This window comes from Falco biarmicus, chromosome 6 (genome assembly GCF_023638135.1).
Source record: "Falco biarmicus isolate bFalBia1 chromosome 6, bFalBia1.pri, whole genome shotgun sequence".
Taxonomy (NCBI): Eukaryota; Metazoa; Chordata; class Aves; order Falconiformes; family Falconidae; genus Falco; species Falco biarmicus.
The window spans coordinates 28,190,710-28,217,020 of NC_079293.1; the positions used below are offsets into that span (position 1 = coordinate 28,190,710).

The window sequence follows — 26,311 nt, forward strand, 5'->3', positions numbered from 1 at the left end:
CGACGACCAATCCGAGCAGAGCGCGCCGCCGCGGGGGCGAGCGCAGGCAGGGCACAAGCTCGGTTGGCCCGTGGGCTGCGGCTGGGGCCACGGGGTTTCCTCCAATTAGATCCAGGGTGAGATGACGTCACTGTCACCATGGCGATGCTGCTACAACCCCCCCCTTCCCCTCCCTCGCCGGCCCCCCTCCCCCTCCCCCCCCCCCGGCGGCCGGGGCGCGGCACGGTGCGGGCGCGCGCCGGGGCGGCGGCGGGGGCGCGAGGGGCCGAGGCGGGCGCGCCGGGTGAGGGAGGGAGGGAGGGAGAGAGGGCGCGGGGGAAGGGGCCGGAGCTCCCGGGTGGGAGGCGCCGGGCGGGGCGGGGCGGGGGCTCCGCGGGGTGAGGGGGGGGTGAGGCGGCCCCGGCCGGCCTTTCGCTTCCCGGAGGGGCAGCGCGCGCTGCGCTGCCTGCGGTGCGGCTGTGCCCTCGGTCGCCTGTCCCCTCAGGTACCGCCGGCCGGCGGGCGGGAGCTCCCGCAGCAGCGGGGCGGCGAGCCCGGCCCTACTCGGCTGCCCCCGCGGTGGCTGGGGCGGGGCGGGCCCGCTGCAGGGGCGGGAGGAGCGGGCACGGCCGGCGGGCTCTTCCGGAGCTGCCGCGCCGGGGCAAGGGCCGCTCCCGCCGCGGGGGGAGAGGGGCTCGGCGCGGCCCGCCGCCCCCCCGGCCCGGCCCGTGCCCGCGGGGCTTCGCGGGGACTGCGCTCCTGACGCGGCGTTGTCCCCGGTGGCAGGTTCTCGAAAGCTGTTTCCCAGCGCGGGTGGCTGTGCTGTGCCCCAGGGCCGGGGTGTTCCTGGAGAGCTCCGTTCTTGAGGCCCCGCGCAGGGGGAGGCGAGCATTTCACATAAGCAGCCATCAACAAATTTACTACGCCCCCCCCCACTCCCCTTCCCCCTTGATTACACCTCAGTTTTCAAGAAGTCGGAGATGTGATGGGCACAGACTGGAATTTTAGGTCTATGGTCATGAAATACGAATAATAAAATGTTACCCATCTATGAATGGATAAACATGAGGCGCCTTTTGCCCAACATATGGCCAAAATGCTGACTGGCAGGTGTGGGATTTTATCTGCCCTCAGGCCTGATCTCAGAGGATGCGGTAGGGACGCAGTGGGTTTGTTCTGTTTGTCCCGGCATTCACCATCCAAAATCCAGGCATGGATCGAATGCATCTGGTCTGTCAGGGCTCGGGCTGGTTCGGGTTCACCAATGTCTTTGCGCCGTACCAAGTCTCGGTGTGGGGTGATGTGATTTCTTACCTCTGGTTCCAGCATCACCAAATATAGTCATGCTGAGCAACTTCGGCATCCAAGTGGGATGATGAATTCTCTGAATCAACCCCAGGATGTTACTGTCTCAATTCATAAAGCTCCTGGTCTGCGTTTGGACTAGGACTGGGATTACGTACGTGGAAATTGGATCTATGCTGTGGACAAGCCACTCTCTTTGTCATTTGAGTTTGGGAAGTGTTTATTCCGTTATAAAAGAGGACCTATTGATAACACCCTTTTCAAAGTTAATTAAACTCTTTCAGAAAACATTACGGAAATGTATTACTTTACCCCAGAAATGACTGTCTTGGCAACTTGCTACGGTTTTAGGTTGCCTTTTTATCCTTCCTTGTCAGCAGGACACTCTCATTTTCACCGAAGTCCCTAATGATTATCTTCATTTACACATGAAGACCAAAATGGACCAATTGTGCAACAAAATCTTTTCTGATTAACATCATGTCTCCATCAGAGATAAAACTAATCATTCCACGTATAAGGCACGGATGAGTGGGGTTTATTTGATGAAGGACACCTGACCTAATCAAGGCTACCTCCTTCACTGATTCCCTTAAAAAGTGGGGAAGGTATTAGAATTAGCCTCATACCATTTAGTTCGTGTCTCTGTCCCACCTGCTGAGAGGTTGCATTAGGAGGTGCAGAGCCATCTTAAAAGTTGGGAAGTGCTGAGCTTAGCAAGTCTGTGTGCACAGAGCTGTGTGATGGATCCAGGCTTAACTGCACGCATGATACAGTCAGATACATGTGTGCAGAGCAGCTGTGTGGCCTTTGTGGTGGCTTCAGACCTACTGTGTGCTTCTCGCTTTTCAGGTTTGGGTCCTGTGGACTTATGTGCCTTAAGACTGCACTGTGATAGTGCTTTTAATCACATAACCGTAAGCTCGTTTCCCCAGAGGAACCCTATTGCTAAGTAGGAATGATGCTCTTCAGGGAGCTTTTATGAGAGGAGACTTGAAGAATTTGTTGTGTTTAGTTTAGCAAAGTGAAGGTTAAAAGAAGATTTGGTGTTGTCTCAAAAGGAAAGTAAACGATGTGGATGTAGAATTGTTATTTAAATGGAAGACACATTTGTGTAAAATGGACATTAATTAATCTAGACTGTGAATTAGAAGATTTCAGACTTTCAGAGCAATGAGGCTGTGGACCAACTCCCATGTGTTGAGGGCAGGAAGCCCACTCACTTTGAAATTGGAGCCTGCTCAATTTATAAAAGTGCTCATGTGATGTAGTTGCCTGAGATAGCAGGAGGCTAAACTCCAGAAGTTTTCCAGTTTTATGTTTCTATTTAATGTTTCTTTTATTGCTCATTACATGTATATTTAATGTACAGTTTACTGCGTAGCATTACCCTTCATGGAATTAAAAAAAAAAGAAGTTAATTTCCTTTAGAGTATTTCAGGAATGCTATCATCCTACTAACCATTAATGACTTTGCCCTTGTCACACCATTTATGAAATGGTTGGCATTATCTGGTCTTATGTCCAGGAAATGAAGAATTTCAACACTTCTGGATACCTATGTGGACAAATACAAGACTTTAATTTCCAGAGTGGTAAATACTGAACCTTCATTTCCAGGGTGGTACATGCTTTATGCTACTAGGCATGTACTGAAAGTCCGCTTCCCACTGATTTCAGATGCACCTACTCACATTCAGCATCTTAGCAGCTCACACCACAAATTACTCAATTGGAGTGTGGGAGAAAAATGAGGACTACATGTAAGCAAATTCCTTAGACTTACATGCGAACTTTACAAGAGAGTTAGAACCCAATTTTCTAAAGGCTCCGTTATTTGCCATACATATAAGATTTTTTAAATATTTTTTTTCCCCCAGCAGAATCAACCCCTTCCATCACATGCTTTTCATCTCTGTAGCAAATCAGGTAGAGATGGTATAGACAGCAACTTCCCTCCCTACACCCTGTACAATGGCGACATGGCAGGTGAAGGTAGCATCTCACAAAGCAAACATATAGAACAGTGAATTAAAGTAAACACACAAAGAATGCCGAAAAACAGACTTCTGTCATGGGTTTTACACAGGCTGCCCCTGAACAACAGCATGACTGAGTTCTTTGGATCCACAGCATACTCCTATACTATCCGAAATAGTCCTGTCGTGGGTAGCAGTAGAAAAACTTACTCATTTTGTGTCCTGCCTTGAGTGGGATGGAGATTCTTTACAACTAGTCTCATGCCTGTTTGCTTAATGGTGAGAGAATGTATTTCTTGTTTATAAAGGCCCAGTGTTCTGGTGGTGAAGGACTTTTCTCTTCTGCTCCTGTGCTGCTTCTTGTCCTCTTCTTTGCGTTATTATCTGCCCCCTAATTTACACTGCTATTCCATCTCCTCCCCTTCTGACTCCTGCCTTCTGCTCAGTTCCTGCCCATACACTCCCGATCTTGTTCTCCTTGCTGTCATTCTTTTGGTAGTTGTACCCTCTGCCCTTCTTTTCTTGTTCCAACTTCTAGTAAAGCTTGTGGGTGGAGAAGAGGACTTAGGAGGACTGGACATTTAGCAGTCTTATGTGAGAGCTGGAGTCTTAAGGAAATTCTGCTAGCAAATTTTAAGATGTCAGCTGAGCATACTAAAATTGAGTTTTCACATTAGATTTTCCATATTTGAGTAGGCTTCCTTGGAACCAGCAGAACACTTTACTTCCAACAGTCCAACTTCTTCATGAGTTTAAAGGTGCCACTCCAGTGGTTGTAGGTGTTGGAATTCTTCAGTAAAATGGTAATAAAGTTTGTTAACTTGGGCAAAACTGGAACTGGCTCTGATTTTCCCTGTGAGAAACAGCTAAACTGTTCTAGCTCAAATGTGGAAAACATTCTAAGCATGTTCATATAGACATCCATGTTTAAGCCTTTGCAGAAGAACTAAAACGATGGTCACAGCTTTTCGAGGTAAAGTACTTATTTATGTCTCACTTAGTTTGGGGACTTAGGAATGAAAGGAAAAGGAGAAGATATTTTGTTTTTTATGTTCATTGTGTAAAGGTGCTAGAGGCTGGCATGAGTGTTTTTCTGCTTATATTAAAAATAAAAAGTCACCCATTTAAGAGGCTAAAGCAGCATCAGAGTCCAGGAAGTAGCAAATAAATGTGAGCTAGTGGGATCAAGGTCTTTAAGCATTATCTAGCCTGATTCTGTATTGTATCTGCACTGTGCTGTGAGGAGGGCCACAGGACTTCCTAATTTTTTGAAAATACTTGCATGGCTTGTTCATTGCTGGGATAAGCTAATGGCTTCAGGGAGGACAAGCCTCTGAAGGAGTTGTTGAGTGTGTAGCTAATCGTGAGTGCTCTTGTATGTGAGCCGTTTTCTTCTGCTGGGACAAGAGGCATCAAGGAATGCTTGGGTTAGGAAGGTGACTGTCAGTGTGGAAGGGTGGCACCGAACCTCAGTTTTGCTGCTGAGTGCCATTCGTCTGGTTTAACTTGCTGCAGGATAAGGGCATCTCCATGCTGAGGGTAGTTTGGGCTTTGCTGGTAAAGGATGATATTGATGAATATTGATATCTGCTGCAGGGTAAATGCTGCTGTAGTCTGATATGCTGGAGTAGCTGCTGATCATGTTGGTAGTAACGTCTCAGCTTTTGTCTGACACTTTTTCTTCCCTCTTACTGTTATGGTAGTTGATGTTAAGTTCCAATCCTCTTTCTGGGAGTGTGATATATCGCACCTTATCAAATGTAACAGGGTTTCTCTGCATCCTTTCCTTCCATGGAATGTGGTGCTGAAAAGTGGAAGAGGCCCTGGGGAGCAGAGTCAGACCTATGTTACCTGGGTGAGCTGCCTCCCCACCTCAGACACCTTTCCTTTCGTCTTGATGGCTGGCGAGGGAGGGAGGATACTGGCTAAACAGAACCATTCCCTTCTTCATGCTGTTGGCATAAAAAATACAAGTTTGTCCGTTCTGGTCCCAAGTAGGTCCAGTGAACCTCTAATTGTATGTACAATTTCTAATTGTATGACTTGCTTTTATCTAAGAAAAATTACCCAATTTATGGTAGTGGACCATTAAAATCAGTCATCCATGAACAGTTTATTGTGGTGCTATGAGATTGCTGGTTTCAGAAAATATCTATATTGCAATAGATATGTATAGATTTTTGGCTTTTCTGCTGTTTTGCCAGTGGTCATGACAAATGAGAAAGCAGGTAGTGGGAATGGATGCACAAGGCAAAAATGAAATGCAGAGGGCAGAGAGCATAAACCCTGCACACATTTAGCATGTCTTTAAGGGAGCAAGACGTATTGGAGGGGAAGGGGGCACTAGGGAACAAGCATAAAGGTCCACTGGTGCTTGGAAAGGCTTCATCAGTTGTTTAGTAAATTCAGGGAGAGCTCTGTCTGTTATGCCTTTGATCTCTGCACTTTCTGCTTTTTTTTTATCTCTGTCTTCTCCTTCCTCTGCAGCTGCCATACGAGCAAGTTATCCAAACAGGAGAAGGTACGTCAGTCAAACAGATTGCACAATGGGGGCTGAAAAGGGGGTGTTGGAGGTATAGGTAGGAGCGTGGGGAGGTTGTAAGAAAGCATCAGGTTCTGCAGGCAGGTCACTGCAGGCCACTTTTGTTAGGTTGGTTATCTAAACTGGTGTAGCTGTGATGGGCCAGGGATGTCAACAGGCAAAACTGGTGCAGAGAGGCAGTATCTTGTACTAGATCAATTAACAGTTGGAAAAATAGACAAGCATTTGATCTGAAAGCACCTAATGTATATAATCTAAACATACTTTTTTGTTCTAGGCCATATAATATTAAGGCTGATGGATATTTGAAGGTCAAGTGTTCGTCTGTACAGGGAAACTGATTGTTAAAGGAATCATGAACAATTATACCTGTACCCTGGAGGTAAGCTGGGGTAATTTCTCACATGGAAACTCTGTTCTAGAAAGCGAGCCATTTTTATTCTGAAATACAGTGCCTGATAAGGGACCAATAATAAGGAAGAGTAATAATAATAATAAGGAATAATAAGGAATGAAAGGGAGAGGACAGAAAAGACAGAGGTGGAAAGAAGGTAGTCAAGCAGTTAACCAGAGATAGCTGTGGGAAGATGTGATATAGCTATCCTTTCTCATGGGAACTTTATAGGCTAAAATAAACCTTGTAGTAAGCCTCAGAAGTCTGTTTAAAAGGTAAGATATTTTTTAAACCTCAGTTTTGAAGAGTTCTTGCTCTTCCATCAGCTCAGTGTGGCAGAAGGATTGAATTTTTCCTTGCAATTTATAATGACAAGGTTCTTGGTTATGAGTTTAATTAGGACTCTGTACTGTCTTCCTTGTACAAAGATCAGAAATCTGAGGAATATGAAAAGTGCGTGTTAAATCTCTAGCTAGTTATAATTATGTACCTGGCACACCATTAATAGTGATTTATAGATAGAATGAAATAATCCTTCAGTGGAAGAAGGGAATGGCATGTGCATATATATACACATATATACATACTTTAGACTGAAATGCTCTTTTACGGGACAAGAACAGGACACTATACATGGATCTTTAGTAACCGGATTAATTTTGGCAGTTAACATACTGCATCTTTGCTTTACTGAAATATTTTATCACTGTTGTACTTATCTGCCATCATTATAAGGAAGCTGCTTAACGGTGGCCTGTGCTAATGCAAATTGTATCAATTACTTCCATTAATGTTGTAGGAAGCCTCAGATACACAGCATGAGCATCCATGTAGTTACAAGCAAGGGAAAAAAGCTTCAGACCAGTGAAAGAGGTATCTAGGCAATGGGTTGCCTCCTACATTAGTGGGATGAGCTTACCAACGGCAAGTTTTGCCTTCTGGAGAAACTGAAATGAGAGAGGCATCCCTCCTCTCTGTACATGTTCTGCTGCTAATGAGATGGTAGAGCTTTCTGATGAGGTCAAGAGCTACACTTACAACATATAGTCCCCAAAAGAACAAGATAAAACACTGTTTGCTGTGTTGGGAGGTAGTGACATCTCTGCAGTGGGAGATACTTCTGAATAGAGAGCTTCGCATGTGGTCCTGATCCATGGATGAATACATGAGGAGTTTTGTCTGGAGGTGCTAGATGTTCACAATGTTAACCAGTGATGCTGGGAGGAGTTTTCAGATCTAATTTCCATGTATTTGAACACTGGAGACTTTCAAATAGAACACACAGAAAAGCTGTAATTAAATCCTAGTATTTATTTCATTCTGCTTCTTTGTGGGATCCCTCCCACAGCAGCTAAACGGTTCCTGTTCTTCTCAAATTATTCATGTTTGTGTAACTTTCAGTAAAGTGTTTTTGAAAGGTTAGATGTTAGTGCTATGTAGTTAGCATTGCTCCCCTTCTTAAGAACAGGCAATTCTATTAAGTGATCTAATTTATGTAAGTTTAAATACAACGTTTCTATAAATTGTTCCCTGTGCTTAAAAGCTATGCATGGATCATTAAAACCATAAGGTAATTAATGGGAAAGCTTTGGTATAAAATGTTATGTTAAATGTATCAAATATTTCATAAATCTCTTTTTCTGGCATCACAGATTACCACCTTTCTTAGCCATTGTATTCAAATGTTTTCCTGGAGAGACGGTGTCTTACTTTCCTGGGTGCGACGTCGGAGGAGTACTGGTTGGCCAGTTTGCTTTATTGTTCCCATGCCGCTGTCATCAGAGCCGGGTAGGAAGTGAATGTCCTCCCCTGTCAAACTCTTCAGGAATTCAGGCTTCTTACCCTGCAGAGGAAGGTTGCAGAACTTTTCTAATGAAAAAAGAAACCATATTTCTACAATAGTAATGAAAGCACTCATCTGGTATGTGAGATCTCTTTTCAAATCCCCATTTTGCCATTTTTTTATCTCGGTGGGTTATTTTAAATGGAGAGTGATCTCTCCTGTCTCTTCCTTGTCTCCAACACAAGAAACTTTTCAAAGCAGAAGGTTTATTGATCATTAATTTTCCAGCAGTCCCTCCTCATGTTTCAGCAGATAACTCTGGACCAGGACCGGCTGTTGTTTCCTGGCTTCAGTCCAAAATTTCCCCTGAAAATAAATACATAAAATCTCAATCTTTCCCGTACTATGGAATCAATGTGCATAATATCAAAGAAATGTCTGGCTATATAATATGAAATATGGAGAAAGCTTTTGACATTGATTGTAAGTAGGTTTTCCTTGTTAGTATGCATAGTTTAAAAAATTTGTTGTGGCTATTATTGTAGCTGTTGTACTATAACATATACTGGAAACTGTATCAGAATCATGAAAAATGCTGCATGAGGAGAGAACCTGGAAAGACATTTTCCTAGAACTTATCAGAAGCAAACTTTCTATAAACAAACTAAAAAAATTCATCCTTCTCAAGGTGACAGTCAATGCCTCCTTCTTAAGAATCATTAAAATCTGTGGCTTGCGCACATTGTTTCCCCAAATATGATATATTTTGTCCAGTGTGCCAAATGCATCAGGTCTTGCTTCATGCAAGTCAATTTCTGCCGCACTCCTCCACATAGTCTCTCTCTTTTTAAAAAATTCCTTTAGATAGAAAGTGGCCATCAGATGTACCTCTCAAGCCTGAAAGGCCTTTCTGCTTTAAATGGTGTTAGTGGGACATCACAGAAAGTGTTGTGCTTCAGAGATGGTATCATAATGGGCCAACTTTCTTTTTAGACCAGCACCCTGTTGTGTTGAGGTTTTTGAACTATAAGATAGTTCTACCATTTCAAATAGCTTGTCTTGATTCCAAGTATGTTTGTAAGAAAATGGTCCTTTGATAAAGGTGATTGGATTCAAGATTCTTTAGAATTGGCAGGTAGTCATTGCTGAGGGTGGAAAAATCATAAATGAAAAAGATTGTTTCCATAGGAGAGTATTGTAACTGATAGGCTTGGTTAGGTAACTGCCCAGATAAGATTTAGGTATGGTGGGGACAAACATAGTCTGTGTAGTAGTGATGTGAAATAACAAAGATTTTGTACAATGAGCAATCATTTGAGAAATAATTAGTTCTTCAGCTTTATGACAAGTTTACAGGGGAATCAGGAACCCCTTTTGGAGACTTATGAAACAATTCAATTGAATAATTAGAAGTACTTCATTGGCTATTTAGTGAATATGTATTTATTCTTATAGAATCATAATCACAGAATGGTTTGGGTTGGAAGGGACCTGTAAAGATCATCTAGTCACACCCCTCCCTGCCATGGGCAGGGACACCTTCCGCTAGACCAGGCTGCTCAGAGCCCCATCCAGCCTGGCCTTGGACACTTCCAGGGATGGGGCATCCACAGCTTCTCTGGGCAACCTGTGCCGGTGCCTCAACGCCTTCATCTTCAAAAACTGATTCCTTATGTCCAAGGTAAATCTACACTCCTTCAGTTTAAAACCATTGCTCTTGTCCTGTCACTACAGGCCCTGGTAAAAAGACCTTCTCCATCTTTCTTATAAGCCCCTTTATATATTGAAAGGCTGTAATAAGGTCACCCTTATAGAAAGGTGTATCCTGGAAATGTCAGGTCTGTTTCCCAATACTTTCTTAGTACACTCCACGACAAGACAGACATGGATTTCTCTGTGGTAGGCATCACTCCAAGTTGCTGAATTTTTGTGTGTGGTAGTCCTAGCATCTCTTTGTAGCCTGCGGAAAGCATTTCCAGGGTACAATCCTTCCTATCACATAGCCTCTGGAGGGGTCTCTTTCCAGATCCTTAAGCAACTAAATAAAATTAAATAGGTTGAACATAAGCCAAAGTCTACAAATATGAGAGCAATTTGATGAATATTCACAATGGCTGAAATTTACTCCTGATGGACCAATATAAAGACAATACACTAATTATGTTCAGGTTCACTCAGAAGGCACATAAGCAGTCATCAGGTCTGTACGTAGGGCTAAATTTCATACTGTGCAAAGTGTTATTTTTTAGGGAGCTGAATTCTCCATATTTTCCCCTTTTATATCATACTTAGACACTTCCATTCAAAGTCATACATTTCTTCAGGTGGAGAGGAATATTCTGTATTGCTGGTGCAACTGGGTTTATTGTTATTCTTGGCACACAGCTGTTTAATTGGTTTGAACAAACAGTAGTTGCAGGGCCTGATAAGTAGGGTGATTGTCATCAAGAATCATTTAGTGCTTTGCTTTCACAGAGCACAAACTCCCTTTGATTCACATTAAAAGGATAAGGCTGGATTTTCATCTGGTGTAAATCAGAGAAAAGTGCTGCCTGTTGTGAGTGTGTGTCTTTTGTATTTAATTAATTGCTTGAAGATTTTTCTTGTAAGCCTATTGTAGGATTTGTTCAATCTCATTTAGTCCATCCTTGCTTCTGAAATTCTTCTATTATACTGCTGTGGACACTTTCTTTTTCTTAGATATCTTTGTGATGGGAGACTTGGTGCTGAACACTGCTTGCAAGGTGAGACTATATTGATTTAGGCAGTGGTTTAATGCTTTCAGGACTTTCCTCTGTCCAGTGCTTCCTTCTGTCAGCTTTTTAGAGTGTTGCTGAAAATTGTGCAAATGTTCTTATTTTGCTGACCACATCAATACTTAAATGATTTCTTCCAAGACTGTACTCGGTAACATGGAGTTTCCTTTCTTTTGTGTTGTCCATTCAATCAGCATTTGTCTGTATGCAATTTTTTTACAACCTCATCTCAGGCTTCCGTTTGACTGGTAAATAACAGTGTGTCACTTGTAAACTTTCTCTGCTCACTCTGTTTTCCAGATCATCAGTCAGGAAATTGAGCAGTAGCCTGCATCTTTAGGCACTGTGCCGTTAATCCTTGGCCTGAGTAAAAAGTAAAACTGTATTCCCACTTTTTTGATTACATCAGTGACAACGGCACAACTTGATGCAGCTGAGAAGGCAGCTAAAAAAAAATCTTCTTGCCACTGTAGACTTTCACATTGGTTGAAGTTTGAACCAGTTTGGATAAAAATTTGTTCTGTGAGCAGCTGTGGTGGCATCAGAATCTCAGGGTGGTTCCAAGAAACCTATAGGAGTTTCAGGAGCAGAGCAGGTGACCGCTTGGGTGGGAGCTGAAGTGTGGGCTAAGGTAATTGGTGCGTGCATGTTCTGCTCTCTACAATATGCATAAGCCTGACTGGCGCACTGGGGATTGTACACAGCAGACTGGATTTCACTGGGATCAATGTAAAGCTCTCTGTACTTTTTTTTTTCTCTTTCTTCCATCTGTCTTTCTAGTCCTTACAGGAAAAGGGTATTTCTGCACATAGCTCATCATCACTGTGGCTCATTCAACAAGGATGGGGTAGTATGGAAGTCCACAATCCCTGGGAACTCTGTTCTCTTTGCTGTGTTATATTCCGAAAGCTTCAACACAGGATGAAAAGTCTTGGCATCTTTTGCATTCTGGAATGATTGCCTGGCTCCTATTCAGCTATGGGCATTCCACTCTTCTCATGCTGCTGAAATATTGATGCTGCTTCATTACAAAAAAGCCACTCAATGCCCATTTTTAAGTACAAGAGCCTGATGCGAGACATTCCCTTCAGTAGTTCATCTCATCCCTCAGATGCACGTAGGCAGCTTGCAGAGGGAATGGGGGTGTGGGGGGAGAGAATGTGTGAACAGATGGGGAAAAATGGGATCAGGTATCAAAATACAAGGATAGGAGTCCCAGCTGAGAAATCTGAACAAAAAGAAGTGTTTCATTATTGGAAGGAGATGGCTATGTCTAGTCCAATTTGGCAAGGAAGATCCACTTGCTTTTCAATATTTCACTAAGGCAGCTTCTGAGGGAGTTGTTCCTGCAGGCCTGTCTCCCCTCTTAGGTCTGTCTTTAATTATGAACAGCAGAAGTATGCTGGGGGTACCTTTGGGAAGGCGGTACGAGTGATGGTGAAAGGCTCTGTGCTTGTTCACTGAAGCGTGAGAGTAAATTCTGTGCATGTTTCAAGGCAGGAGCGTGCCTGGTTGGCTGCGTCTGCCTCAAATGCTGCAATCCTACCTTACAATTCATTCATGCTGCCTGCACAAGTGTAGCCTAAATGTCCTATGTGCTAGTCCCTTTGCATCTCCTTCCTTCCCTTGACCAAAAGAGCCCCAGTACCTCTTCAGCCTGAATTTGTCTTTGTTCAACACAACACCCCACTCCCCACCCCCCGTGTCTTAGAGTATGCCAGCAAGGTCCCAGTAGGACTTTCAGTGCTAGCACGTTCCCTTTATTACTGGTGAAAAAGACTCTTCTTAAACCTCTTGGCATCACACTTTGGTTTCAGCTTCACATTAGCAAGGGGTTGTCAGATTGTGTTTAGCAAGAAGTATCAGGTGCTCCTATTTTGATGCTAAATTATAAGCTCCTAAATTTATAGCAGAAATCCTGGTTCTAAATTTGTAGCAGAAATTCTGGTTTTAATGCCTAAATACATGACTTTATACTCCATGATCTTCAGTTTATCCTGTCTGGTTTACTTTTACTCCACCTGTATAATACTCTGATCTTTCTCTGCACTGACACAGCCTTTGAATCTTGTGATATGCTCTAGTTTCATTAGCATGTTTTCATTTTCTTGTGCCAAGGTTGTTAATGAAAGTATTAAATAAGATCAGTTCCAAGGTCCCAAGCTTGAAGAAGCCTTAATTGGTTGTGCAGGGTACATTTTGTAGATAAACAGAGGACGCAGCACAGATCCTCGTGGGAACAAATCGGCCTAATCCTGGTGTCTTCTGTAGATTTATTCTGGTTATTTGGAGGATGCTGCTTCATTTCAGTCTTTTGTCCTGCACTCAGATAGCAAAACAGTCCCTTGTGCTGTGGCCTGAGTAGTTTTATGAGGACAATGAAATATGATTTGGAAGAAGCATGGCTGGATGGAAAACACCAATGCTGAGGTCAAGACAGGACAGAAATATTAGTGTCTTACTGCTGAGTGCATTTTGCAGTAACTTTGTAAGGAAAAAAAAGAGGGTCTAGTGCAGATGTGGGAAGTGGTGGTGGATACATGAGCCGAATGCCGTGAATAGCCAGATAAGGAGCCTCACAGAAATGCTGTGTGTTCTTGGGGGCATGGAGTCAGAAATGCATTGTGCTCCTGGTGTGACTCGAACAGCCACTTGTGAAAAACAGATATGTCTTTGTATAAAGGATTAGTCAAGCTTATTGCATGTCTTCTTGTGTATGGAATACTGTTGTCATGATTCATGTGTACCTTTTACGTTTTGTGCAGAATTCATTGCACTTTCTATGGAATGGAAATATATTTTCAGTGATTTTTTTAATAAATAGCAAGGAGTACATAGAGCTAAATATTGAGCAAAAATCATTATTAAGCATCTGAAAAGCAGTTAGGAGTATTAAAACCCATGGGCTTCAGGAGGGTTTTCTGCCCCTCCATGATCCCCAAGAACTGTTGTGCTGTAGCGTATTGGCCCTTTTCCTGCCCTCTTCTGTCTCTCTTCTCTTTATTATACTGATGCTCTGGGGAATCACAAAGGAGAAGAACAAGAATTTACTTTCCAACTTACAAGCATTAACCCAGTGCAGATGTCCTTTTGCCTTTTCCTCAGGTTTCGGTCTTCATTCTCACAGACTCTTTCCAGACCTAAACAAATCCAAAGTTGCAAGAATTTCATCTTCCCAAATTTTTGCTGGTCCCCTGGGCCTGTTGTATAAAGGCAGAGCTTCTCTGGTAACTCAAGCTGAAATTCATTAAACATGGCATGGATTTTTAGATATCCAGGGAAGGAGCAGGAGGGTAGAAGGCTATTAACTGGAGAGAGGCTTCAGGGGGTGTATGAGTCTCTGTTAGGGCGGTCAATGGCTGCTTTCATTATGGGGTAGCAAAGTACATGAAAGGCAAATTAGTAAGTGGGCAAATTTATGCTCTCCTCACTTTGAAGGATGACACTGTCAAGTTTATTGCTAGCAGGCAAAATCAGATTTTAACAAGGATAAGGACAGAGGAGGAAAGATACATCCTATTCTTCCAGGATACTGGCCCCAGACTAGGTACAAGCACACTGCCTCCCAGTATGAGCACCACCAGAGAGCTGTGTCGGTGCACAGCTAAGGGAGAGCACTACTTTTGGCATAAGTTCATTTAATTCAAGCAGGTCAGCATGAAGTACACTGCAAAATTACAGGAAAGCTGCAGAGAATTCCCTATAGCAACTGTCAGAATTGCTTTCCTTTGGCAAGTGTCTGCATAGCTTCAGCTCAGCGATTTCCCTCATAATAATAATTTATGCTGGCTCAAAGCTGAGGGCATCAATTAAACTGTAAGCCAGCGACATGTCTCTAGAAGTTTTTGTCCCCTTGTTCAGTAAGCACTGTTAGAATAAAAGAACTTTTCCTTCCAGCTGATGTAGTTTTCCCTTAGTTGTGGATTTCTTTGTCTGATGTAATAATGCTCTATCATCTGGGCTCAGCTATCAGCTCAGTGGAGGAGGAGGCAATAAGCTTTACCAATAATCTGGATGAGGGGACTGAGTGCACCTTCAGTAAGTCTGCAAATGACACCATGTTGAGCAGGAGTGTTGATCTGCTGGAGGGCAGGAAGGCTCTGCAGAGGGATCTGGACAGCTGGGGCCGATGGGCCAAGGCCAGTTGCATGCGATTCAACAAGGCTCAGTGCCGGGTCCTGCCCTTGGGTCACAACAACCCCAGGCAGCACTACAGGCTGGGGCAGAGCGGCTGGGCAGGGCCTGGGGGGAAAGGGCCTGGGGGTGCTGGTCTCTTCTCCCAAGTAACAAGCAACAGGACAAGATGAAATGGTTTCAGGTTGTGCCAGGGGAGGTTTAGGTTGGATATTAGGAAAAATTTCTTCACAGAAAGGGTTGTCAAGTATTGGGGCCAGGCTGCCCAGGGAGGTGGTTAAGTCACCATCTCTGGAGGTATTTAAAATGTGTAGATGCGGTTCTTAGCAACATGGTTTACTGGTAGGCTTGGCCGTGCTGGGTTAACAGTTGGTCTTGATGATCTTAAAGGTCCTTACCAACCTAAATGATTCTATGCTATGTCAAAGGGCATTCTGGGGGCAATGGAGCAGATTTCTTGTTGTCTGCAATCTTACTTGTTTTGAAGAGAGGTATTTTTATTGTCTCTGAACATGTACGATGTAATGTATCATATGATATCCTTTGGAATGGTCCCTTCCCCAGTCTACAAGGTAGAGCCAAGCTCCAGCTGGGATTCAGAAAGAACTGGAGCAGTCAGGTCTTCAGTAACACTATGCAGTAGCAGGCCATGTTACCTTTTCTTGGTGCCCTGGTACCATTTTTGCCTAGCCTAGCTCTATTTCCTCTATTTTTGTCACAGTGAGGGTCCTAACTAGCATTGTATCCCTCATCTGCTTTTTTCCTGCACTAGACACTTGCTAGTGATGTGGCCAAGAGGCAGTCTTCTCAAAAGGTCATCAGCTCCAGGCTTCATTATGAGATTGTGGTGGCAAATCAGCTTGCCGCCAGATAGAACACAAAGACCAGCACTGGGCTGCTTACCAGAGTGCAAGAAGGCAAGTAATGGCTGCAGGAAAAAATGGGTAGCTGGCAAAGTAAGTTGGGATGTCAGCAGAAGAATGTGGGATATCTTCAGAAGAAGGATGGACTTCACTGTTATTCTGAAAGCGTTAGATAACCTCCAACAGCTTATTCAGTCTGCCTCCAAACTGGGTTTAAATCTTTGCCAGTTCGCAGTAGTAACATTAGTTGTAGGAGCAAGCCTAGTTCACACTAGTCTACAAGCTCTCCTACAAGGATCCTCGGTGAAGACAAGGATGGCATCCTTCCTTCAGTAGTATTCATCTCTTTCTTGGTTCAGAAGGCCAAAAAGGAGGAGGTGGAAAAACTTGTGCCTCCATGGCTTGAGCCACATCTGAATGGGCAGTATCGCCCCTTTTCATTCCTGTATTAGTGTTTTAAGCTGTAGTTCTACTGTTGTACCAGTCCTTAGGCTTAAGCAGCTCTCTGAGTGTGCTGGAGAGGGAATTGCCATTCCCAGCTGGATGCGGTTATTATTGTTCATTGTGTATTCAGTGTTCATCTCAACGCTATTAAACTCAGAGCAAGTTTGTGAAATGCACTATACATAACTCCTATCCCTCTGACATCCATCCAGCTGGAGTTAGGCATGGAAAGACAAAAAGCCCTCTCCTGGCTCATCCTTTACTGTGGGTGATCACTTTTGCTCCATTTCCCCACATTCTTTGCATTCTTTCTCAGTTGGGGCTGGATCTGGAGCAAGAACCAGCCAGACCATAAGCTCTCTGCAAAGCCATGAGCCTGAGGCACAGAGATGAACCTTAGTGAATGTTCACCTGCAGGAGGAGGGGGAGTGTGCCTTGGGGAGCACCTGACTCTTACCACTTAAGGATTAGGGATCTGTTTTGGCAAAGGAGAGGGAGTTAAGAACAAATATCCTCTGTTCAAAGCTATTCCCTTTCAGTGATGGGGAGAGGAAAGATTCCCTGTCCCAGGTCAAAAAGGGAGGACCAGGGGTAGAATTGGTCCCTGAACTCAGGACGTCATATTATCTACCTTCCCGTGTGCATTTTACTATTTGTGTTCCCCCAAGTGTGGACAGAAGCTTCCTAGCACACTTGAAGGAGGATGTGACACACATTTTAAGGTACACTACAAGCAGTATGCCTCCTATGTACAGTAGCAGGCTCACTCCCATTTTGGTTGTACGCTTTCACTGCCAAATATTTGGGAGTAGCTTAGTTCCTATGGTAATGCAGGTATAGATCTGCCAAGATGGATCTGCTCTGAATGATGTTTGCTTTCTCCAAGCAATTGTCCTTTGAAGCATTTGTCCAAATGAGACACTTCCTTTGTAATGCCCAGCAAAGGACAGCTTGAGAAACCACAGCAACCTGCTCCAAGCCAGCTTCTGAGCTGGAAGGACGAATATGGCCACAACACTGCATCCCACCATTAGGGAAAATAAAACTGGGAATGTTGCTTTTATCCTGCTCAAAGAGAGCAAAATAAAACAGAAGCCTTGCAGCCTTTTGTATTAACCTAACTGAACAGAAAAATGAAGGACATCAAGTAATCTGGACTTTATAGATGAAATTTAATCTCTGTCAAAGCATTTCAAGGATGTGCATCTTGCCTGTTAAAAGGCATTATAATTGCAGTAACAAAACTTGCACGCTAATTTGCACTGCCCTTGCCGCAAAGTACGCTGGCAATTTTCCTTCTGTCCTCATTCTGCGTCATGACAGAGGCTGAGCCCATGTCAAAACTCCCAGTCTGGTGGTGAAAGTGCGCCTGCCGCGCCCAGTTGTGTCACTCAGCCGGTAAGAGACTATTAGCAATTTAAAGGCAGTAATGTGAGGTGAACTCATGTTGTAACAGGCAGTGATGCCCTGCCCATACTATCTTGGGGAAGCTCCTGTATCACTTTGTCATGTGATGACACATGAGACCGAGTATCCCTGTAGGTATGTGGTTAGTGCTGTGTTTATTTAGTCCCTTCCATGCTTCCGTCTCAGCCCTTTACAGAGTTACAGAAGCTGGGGAGGACACATTAGGATCTTTCTAACGAAGAAGTGTTTGGAGCATGTTTCCCACAGCATTCTCCTGGAGAAACTGGCTACTTGGATGAGTGTACAGTTTGCTCGGTAAAACACTGGCTGGATGACAGGGCCCAAAGAGATGTGGTGAATGGAGTTAAATCTAGTTGGTGGCTGGTCACAAGCGCTGTTCCCCAGGGCTCAGTTGGGGCCAGTCCTGTTTAGTGTCTGTATCAGTAATCTGGAGGAGGAGATCGAGTGCACCCTCAGTAACTTTGCAGATGACACCAAGCTGGGGTGGAGTGTTGATCTGCTTGAGGGCAGGAAGGCTCTGCAGGGGGGTCTGGACAGGCTGGAGCGATGGGCCAAGGCCAACTGTATGAGGTTCAACAAGAAGTGCTGGGTCCTGCCCTTGGGTCACAACAACCCCAGGCAGCGCTACAGGCTGGGGCAGAGCGGCTGGGCAGGGCCTGGTGGGAAAGGGCCTGAGGGTGCTGGTTGATGGCCGGCTGAACGTGAGCCAGCGGTGTGCCCGGGTGGCCAGGAGGGCCAGCAGCACCCTGGCTTGTGTCAGACACAGTGTGGCCAGCAGGACCAGGGCAGTGACCGTCCCCCTGTACTGGGCACCGGTGAGGCCGCACCTGGAATCCTGTGTTCAGCTTTGGGCCCCTCACTGCAAGGGGGACTTGGAGGGGCTGGAGCGTGTCCAGAGACAGGCAGCGGGGCTGGGGAAGGGTCTGGAGCACAAGTCTGATGAGGAGCGGCTGAGGGGCTGGGGTGTTTAGCCTGGAGAGGAGGAAGCTCAGGGGGGACCTTATCGCTCTCTACAGCTGCCTGAAAGGAGGCTGTGGGCAGGTGGGGGTCGGTCACTTCTCCCAAGTAACGAGGGACAGGACAAGAGGGAATGGCCTCAAGTTGTGGCAGGGGAGGTTTAGATCGGATATGAGGAAAAATTTCTTCACCAAATGGGTGGTCAAGCATTGGATGAGGCTGCCCAGGGGGGTGGTGGAATCACCATCCCTGGAGGTGTTTAAAAGACACATAGATGTGGTGCTTAGGGACATGGTTTAGTGGTGGCCTTGGCAGTGCTGGGTTAATGGTTGGACTTTATGATCTTAATGGTCTTTTCCAACCTAAATGATTCATTATTCTGTAATACAGTGTTTCATTTGTGCACACAGGAAAGCTTTGCTCGCCCTGAGTAGCTGCAGATACAGAAGGCTGTTAGATGCAGCCCCTGCTCTCATCATCTTCTGCTGCCTAGAAGTCACTTATGTGCTGTTAGTAACCTCCAGCGCAAAGAAGTATGACATTTCTGTCATGGAGTTTTTCGAGTTTTGCTTGATTCATGAATTAGATTTAATCCCTGCTTCAAGCACTGCTTGAGAGCTTGTTAAATCTGAACATTAAACATCTAAGTTATATTCTAACACTCCATTTAATTTCTCCCCTTTTGCACTTAATGCAGCATCTTGCTTTTTTTTAAAGTCCACTTCCTCACCTGTTGTTTTTGGTGTATGCCCACACAATATTTAAATGATTGAGATTGCTGTGTGACAGATAGCTAAAATATTTAAATTGCAAGCCAAGGACTGGTTTATAATTCATCATTTTAGCTGAAATCACTAGGAAACCTGAAGCACTGGTTGAGCGTGGGGCCCGAAACACTGCTCAGTTCCTTTTCAAGGTTAGAAGTTCAGGTTTTACCAACAGATCTAAAGTTCCTAAATGTTGCAACTGCCGCAGTTTATGAAAAAAATTGAGATTGTGTTAACAGATGTTATTCAGTTTAGAGTCTTAATTAATTCCTTGTTAAATACCTCAAAAGCATCATTAAAGGCTGTGGGAGCTTGGCCACTTACTCAGGTGCACAGGCTAATGAACTCTGATGCCAGGAGGGAAAGCCAAGCTAAGCCAAGCCACAAGTGAAGCACACTTCACCCTCCAGATCCTTTTAGCAGGTCCTGTCCTAGGGCACAACTTGTTGTTTACAACAAAGGAAATACTACAACTAGAACACGGTCCCCAGGGGGCACTTCCCTGCCTCTGTTAACTGGAGGAAATAAGACACACCTTCCATGTGACCTGAGAAACTGCTTTCTAACTGCCACATGGACCTGAGGTAGGCAGAGATGCCAAAACCATCCCTAGGCTGCTGATCTGTGTTGTAAAAAGCTGCAGCATTTGTTAATGCATGTGAGCTCCCGGACACAGATATTAAAAAGCAATGCAATGCTTTTGGAGATCCCACCAGGCCCCTTGTACAATCCAAAGGTCAGGTATTGCTATGATGTGTCCTGAAATAAGAAAAGCAATCCATCTCACTGATGGAAAGCAGCACCACAACTGATAGGGGTGCGGTGGGTGCCATGTTTGTAATATGGATCGTTTCCCCCCAGTTGCAAACTAGAGCTCTGCTTCGTGGAGATGCTGCGCAAGCACCTTGGCTTCGGTGGCAGCTGGGGCTGATATCTTGTGAGGGGTTCTCAGAAGTTTGCAGGAGCACTTTTCAATGGGACAGCAGCTCTTTCTGTTCCTTGGATTATAAATTGTGTCCTTAGGTTGGTCTCCATATTCAGACTTGTGTTACCCAAAAGGTCAGTATTTCATCCACATAGCTGTCTGCATCTTGATTTTGAGGACAACTAATATTTCAGAAGTGCTGAGCATCCGTGATTCCTGGGCTTCTGGCAGCTCAGTCCTGAGTTTCAATTTATGTATTTAACTATGATATTCATCCTGCATTTGTTATGCAAGCCATGAAATATTTCTTAATAAAGCTCTTTTGTTACCAATAAGTCAAGTTAAGCTGCAGTGCTTTTTACACCAAATATTTTATTCAGAACTTACTTTTGATAAATGCCAGACGATTTGAAGGAAGGAGACATCTTCCATCCCTTCCATGATCATCTCCACACTGTCAGGCTTATGAGTAGACTACAGGGGGATCCTACACCGTGACTTCTTGAGGCTGCTGGATCCCACTGCTTGGAGTGAGGCTCTGAGCTCAGAATCCTCACCTAAAGAAAACATAAAAAATATACCAGTTAAAATACTCTTGCAGGATGATGCCCAGCTCTAATCAGCAGAGGTGAGCAAAACAACAGGAAAAAATGGGAAAAGCCTGAGATTCTCCAAAGGTGGTGGTTTGAAACCTGCGCTTACATAACTTGTTGAAGTCACAAATATGAACTAGGTCCAGCAAACTCATTCAATTTTTTATTCTATAAATAGTTTCCTCTTTCCAGCAGCACGAGTTTAAGGCTTAATAGTGGTTTGGCAGTTTGCAGGGATAAACCTGAACAGTCTGCCAGTTTGCTGTGAGGGAGGAACAGAGAGATGGGGAAACACCCTGCGACTCATTCCCACCGGAGCTTACTGATTTAAGGTTTGAACTTAACCCCTTTGTAGGATTCAACATGTCTGATTATTCGGACAACATATGAAAGCCCAAACCTCAGGAGAGGCTGCCTTCCCCAGTGCCCTGCCTGCCAGCGTGACTCAGCGCTGGAGGCTCCGCTGCTCTCCCTGCAGGGCTTCAGCATCTCGGCAGGAGAGTCCTGCGTTTTTATGCATACCAATTTCTGCATCGTTTTTCAAATGATGGAAAAGCACCCAAAATGTTTTGCTCTTAGTTGTTTTTTGTTTGTTGTTGTTGTTGTTTCAGGGGTTTGGTTTTGTTTGTTTGTTTGTTTTTTAATTATCATCCCTTACAACTTGCTTTCCCAGCTCATTTCTATGTTGCTAACTGGAAATGCAGAGTTAAAGGAGGCAGTGCTGGAGTTGCTAAAGAAGCCAGGCAGGAAAGAGAAAACAATGGCTTGGATAAAACCCATTCTCCTGGACAGAAATGGGTAACCAGGCTGAGAAGGATGAGGAGGGATCACTGAGCTCCCTGTCTGTGAGGCTGCTTTGGGAAGGATGGCGAGAGGGGAGCAAGCTGAACTGCCGTAGGAGCTCCACAGCAAGGAAGGGAGCTGGGGGATGCCGGGGTGTGCTGGTGGGAAGCTGGAGATGGAGGGAGCTGGCTGCAAGTGATGCTGGCTGCTGCTGCTACCCCTGAGGATGAGCAAACGGGACTTGCCTGTGCTGGGAACAGAAGGGATACATGTAGGTAAGGGAATATGCTGGAAGAAGTGGGTGCCTGGGGGATTATACCTTGGCCATATGTCACTTCGATTTTTGGTGGGGATGAATAAAAAAGATTTCCTGAGGGGAAGGTGCAGATCCATAGCAATCAACTGGCAGAAAGCAAACCTTTTTCTGGGAGAGCTGAAGTAGCTGTAGTGGGTCACAGCTTTAGCGTGAGCCTTGGCAAACTCCCCAGGAGAGGAGAGACACAAGCCCCTCTGCTCACTAAGCATCCCTGATGAGACTCCAGGTGGGAGCGCAGTGTGGCCCAGCAGCCACGACAGGTCCAAATTCTTATTTATAGCTTACTGTTGTTAATCTTCAGTTCAAAAATCATACAAACACGTCAGAGTCATCCCTGCCTCTGCTGTGGATCCTCTGGTTGGAGGAGGCCCCAGAAGGAAGTCCTTGGAGGGCAGTGGCCCAGCTCAAGTTGCAGACCTGCTTTGTGTCACTGACACAGCTGTGCATGCAAAGCAAGTACACCAAGGGGTCTGTGCCCTGGCCTGACCCCAAAGCACCTCTGTGCACAGTGTGTGCTCTCCTGTGCAACAGAGAGAGCCTGCAGGGCTGATGCTTCTTCCCACCACCATCGCAGGTACGGCCAGCCCTTTCCATTCAGGAGTGTACTTCCCTCGAACATGAAAGGGAGGAACATCCTCTCCAGGAGACACCTGAGAGGATCAAAGAAGGAGAAAGAAACCTTTCAGGATTCTCCTTACGGGAGGTTTCCATGGGTGCCCCCTGCCATGACAGGAATGGGATTCACCCCTCAGGACGTCACAATGCCAATGCTCATCTTTCACAGTCCTGCCTGTGTTTACCTGTGTCCTCATGTATTAACACAGCCCAGGTGAGCCACACAACATGCCGATTGTCCTGGCTCTTCTTCTTCCTGGTTCCAAAAGTGTTTTGCCATTGAGTTTCAGTCCTCCTGTGCTTTTGCCCTAGGATCTTGCCTCCCCATAACAGTGTTTTCTGCTCCAGGGCAGGGCATCATCATGGTCATCTAGGGCTCAGGTCTTCATGCATGTTGTGGGGCACCTGTATAATGGCTGTGGAAATAGGATTCATTGGCATCTCAGCTGGCCCAGGTTTTGCCTGTTGCCCCTTGCCCACCATGGATGCTTTTCATGACCCATGTGCTGTGTAAGTCCAGGCAGGGAGAAAAGGTCTTCTCCAAAGTCAGTGTCCTGCATTGCCAGGGTGCAGTCCTTAGTCAGGCATTTCCATCTCACACAGGAATTGGAAGCCCTGTTCTTAAATATCTTAAGAGTGAGGTGTTTGCCTTTCATAAAACTTTCTGATATCCTTCACCATTTGCTTTTTCTCATTTTCATTCATTGTGCAGAGAAGAACTTTTTTAAAAATTTATTTTAAGAAGATAAGGGGTATGGGGTATGTATGTTGTTAATTAACAAATGTATTAAATATTCCATCAAGGAAAGTGTTTTAACAGGCACTCCTTGTTTCATGCACTATTTACATATGATAGCTTAGGTGAAAATGTTGCTTGAGGGAAAAGGTGATATTCTTATGCCAAGACAAAGTGTCTCTCAGCCCAAGTCATTACATTTACTTGACAATGACCCTGATCAGAAGAGCAGTGAAACTAGTTCATAAATAGACTTTTATATCAGTGGCCTGATGAAAGACTAGAGTTCATAGACTTTAGTGATTGTGCATGGCACTGTTTTGCAGAAGTTGTGCTGTTAATATTAATATTCTGGTCAAATTTTTATGCAAATAATTAAAAGTTGCCATATGGACTGTCTGCTGCATGTGGAATGACACCTGGTGCTAACAAAGGCAGTGCTGAACTTCACAAGCATTTGGGGTTAGATCCTCGTTTGGGGTAAATTGCATTTGATACACTGACTTCAGTGTGCCTGTATTTGATACGTCTATATGGAAGTTAATGGTGGTTTGGGCTGTGTTTAGACGTTTACATATGACTTCATGTTATGCTATTTACATATAGAGTACAGTATGTGGGAATACAGTATGCTCTTTGTAGTTTGATAAATTGCCACTGAGCTTGTAGGTCTGATGCAATGTACCTGTGATCAGGGACAGCTGAATCAGGGATTGAAAATGAGCTGTCAGAGAAGATGTCATGAAACCAGGCTCAGCCTACAGTGCCAGCTGTCTAACCTTTGGCTGCAGGGGGAAAAGGCGAGGACATGTTCTCTCTTCTCCTGTGGTTTAGTATCTAAAGCAACTGCATTAGTGCCTAAAAAAATGAGAAATAAAAAGCAATCTGTTTATGTATTCCTTTCCCTCCACAAATCAAACGGTATTTGGGGAGGATTACAGTCCTACAGATTACGTGGCTTGGCATCAAATAATTTCACTGGGAGTTGTGAAATGAAAAGGGGAGAGAGGAAATTTCTTTTCTTTCTTTACCAAAAATTGTTGTCTTCTTTCTTGGCCATACAGAGAGGATAATTCAGACGCAATGAGTTTGTTCCCCTCTCACACGCAGCAGCACAAATCAGTAACTCTACCAGAGCCAGGGCTCATCTGCATGGGAAGTCAGACCACTGTAATTATAGATATATTGCTGCAGTTATGCCGTATAAGCTCCCATGTGGATCCTCTTATTACAGGGTAAAGAGTGACTTTTTCTCAGCTTAGTTTAAACTGCCTTTTAAGAAACATCAACTGTCTTGAAAATGGCCACGGTCCATATTGGAAGACAAATGCTCACATGGGGCATTTAGGTTGCCAGCATGATTAATTAAATTCACACCTTCCTTTATACTGGTGTAATTCCCCCTATCTGTGGTTAGTGTCAGGTTCAAGGCAGTGTTAATCCTTCTCACAGCCTTTTTAAACTTCTGTTGAGAGTCTGCTGCTAATGAGATGTCCAAACAGAGAACCTTATTGCTGGCATTTTAAGAGGAAAGTCCTTTGCACCGGGGCTGGGCAAAGCCAGAAGTTGCCAGTGTAATCGTGTCCCTGAGACCTCAAAGCAGTGGACAGTGTCCAGTAAACATTACTGTTCCCAGTTTTACATCCTTGTTTATTTGTGCTTGGTACAAAAAATAAAGTCTTGGCCCCGCTGATGCCACTGGTAGAAACTGGGGAGGGTCGGAGTGGGAAAGGTTTTTGCCCAGAGGCCAGAGCAGTTCTCCAGGGTATACCTGTGCCTAGTTCCAAGCCCTGGGCTCACTCCATCAAGCAACGGGTTTAGTGAATTTAGTAAACCTTCCCCCATGAGACGGGTTAGTTTTGTCAGCTCTGATGGGATGTAACCATGTGCACAAAAACTTGCTCAGGCTCTGCACGAAGGCTGAGCTCGGGCTGGCAATAAGGACTGTTTTTTAGCCCTGGGGCCATTTCTCCTGGTTGTTTGTCATGACCTGCTACACTTTGGACCCCAGAATGATTCCCCCTTCCATTTCTCAATCTGACTGGCAAAAAAGGTGCCATATTGTCAAATACCATAGTCAACAATCTCGGTGCCAGAAGGGCTGTTCTTCAGCAAATCCCCTGTGGCTGGCAGGACACCACACACGGTGCCATCTGCAGTGACCTGCCCTGCAGACAAAGCAGGGAGGAGAGCCTGCTGTTGGCTGTTGGTAGTGCTTGCATTGATTAATTGATGCCTTTTTATTCTGTTTAAAGGCAAACTGAAATAAAACGGGTACTCTTCATGTGATTGTTAAATACGTGTTGCTGGTTTTAATTCCATAAAGAAAAATAAATCTGGTGGTTTTGCTTTATTTTATGCAAATCTTTGAAAACCTAGATTAGAAAGGAGTGCAAAATGTCTTTTAAAGCCGCTGTGAGTAAAGATGAACCAAGAAATAGCTTCTGCCTCCCAACTTAATTATATGAAGGTTCAACAGATAGAATCTGAGGTCAAAAATCTGCCTCCTGCATCCTAGGGTTCTGATAGCTCTAAACTGGAGATGATGCCCGTCATCGAATCAGACAGCTGTATTTTTTATTTTTCTTTTTAAGGAAAAGTGTGTTAAATTACACTGTCACTGAGCCAGTTTTGACCAGTGCCTTACCATATGTAGAAAATGTTAAAACCTGAATACTGCTTTCTTATAAGAAAGTGCACCAAATTGCCCTTCACGAAAACCCAGCTTAGAAACGGTGCCACAGGGATCACAGCTCAGTGGGGCGCTGACATGTAAAGTCAGGGTGGGATCAGGCTTGGCTTTTGTGTCTCTCCTGACACAGCTTTCTCTCACCCGAAGCTATAGAAGATAAGGCAAACTGAAGCGTATTCCTTGCATCACTCCCAAAGCACAGCTCCACATTTTTATGTGATAGCTACAGAGCAGTTTCCCATACAAGAAGATACCATTCCAGCTTGCATCCAGACCAGAACAGTTTCTGTGATCAGACTTACTCCTCTTTCTCAGCCTCC

General features: G+C 44.6%; 1 long non-coding RNA gene across 3 annotated transcripts in view; it reads left to right on the forward strand.

The window, feature by feature from the left end:
• The first annotated feature begins 41 nt into the window (after window positions 1–41).
• The window catches only part of LOC130151196 (uncharacterized), a 47,149-nt gene continuing 20,879 nt past the window's right edge, over window positions 42–26,311 (forward strand). Inside the window, exons 1-4 of one of the 3 annotated variants that reach the window (XR_008822530.1) lie at window positions 42–116; window positions 5,751–5,784; window positions 6,083–6,187; window positions 7,852–8,120. This is a non-coding gene — a long non-coding RNA (uncharacterized LOC130151196). Of the gene's footprint in view, window positions 117–393; window positions 485–5,750; window positions 5,785–6,082; window positions 6,188–7,851; window positions 8,121–26,311 lie in introns of those variants that run through there. The other 2 variants (XR_008822531.1, XR_008822532.1) reach the window with 2 other exon arrangements.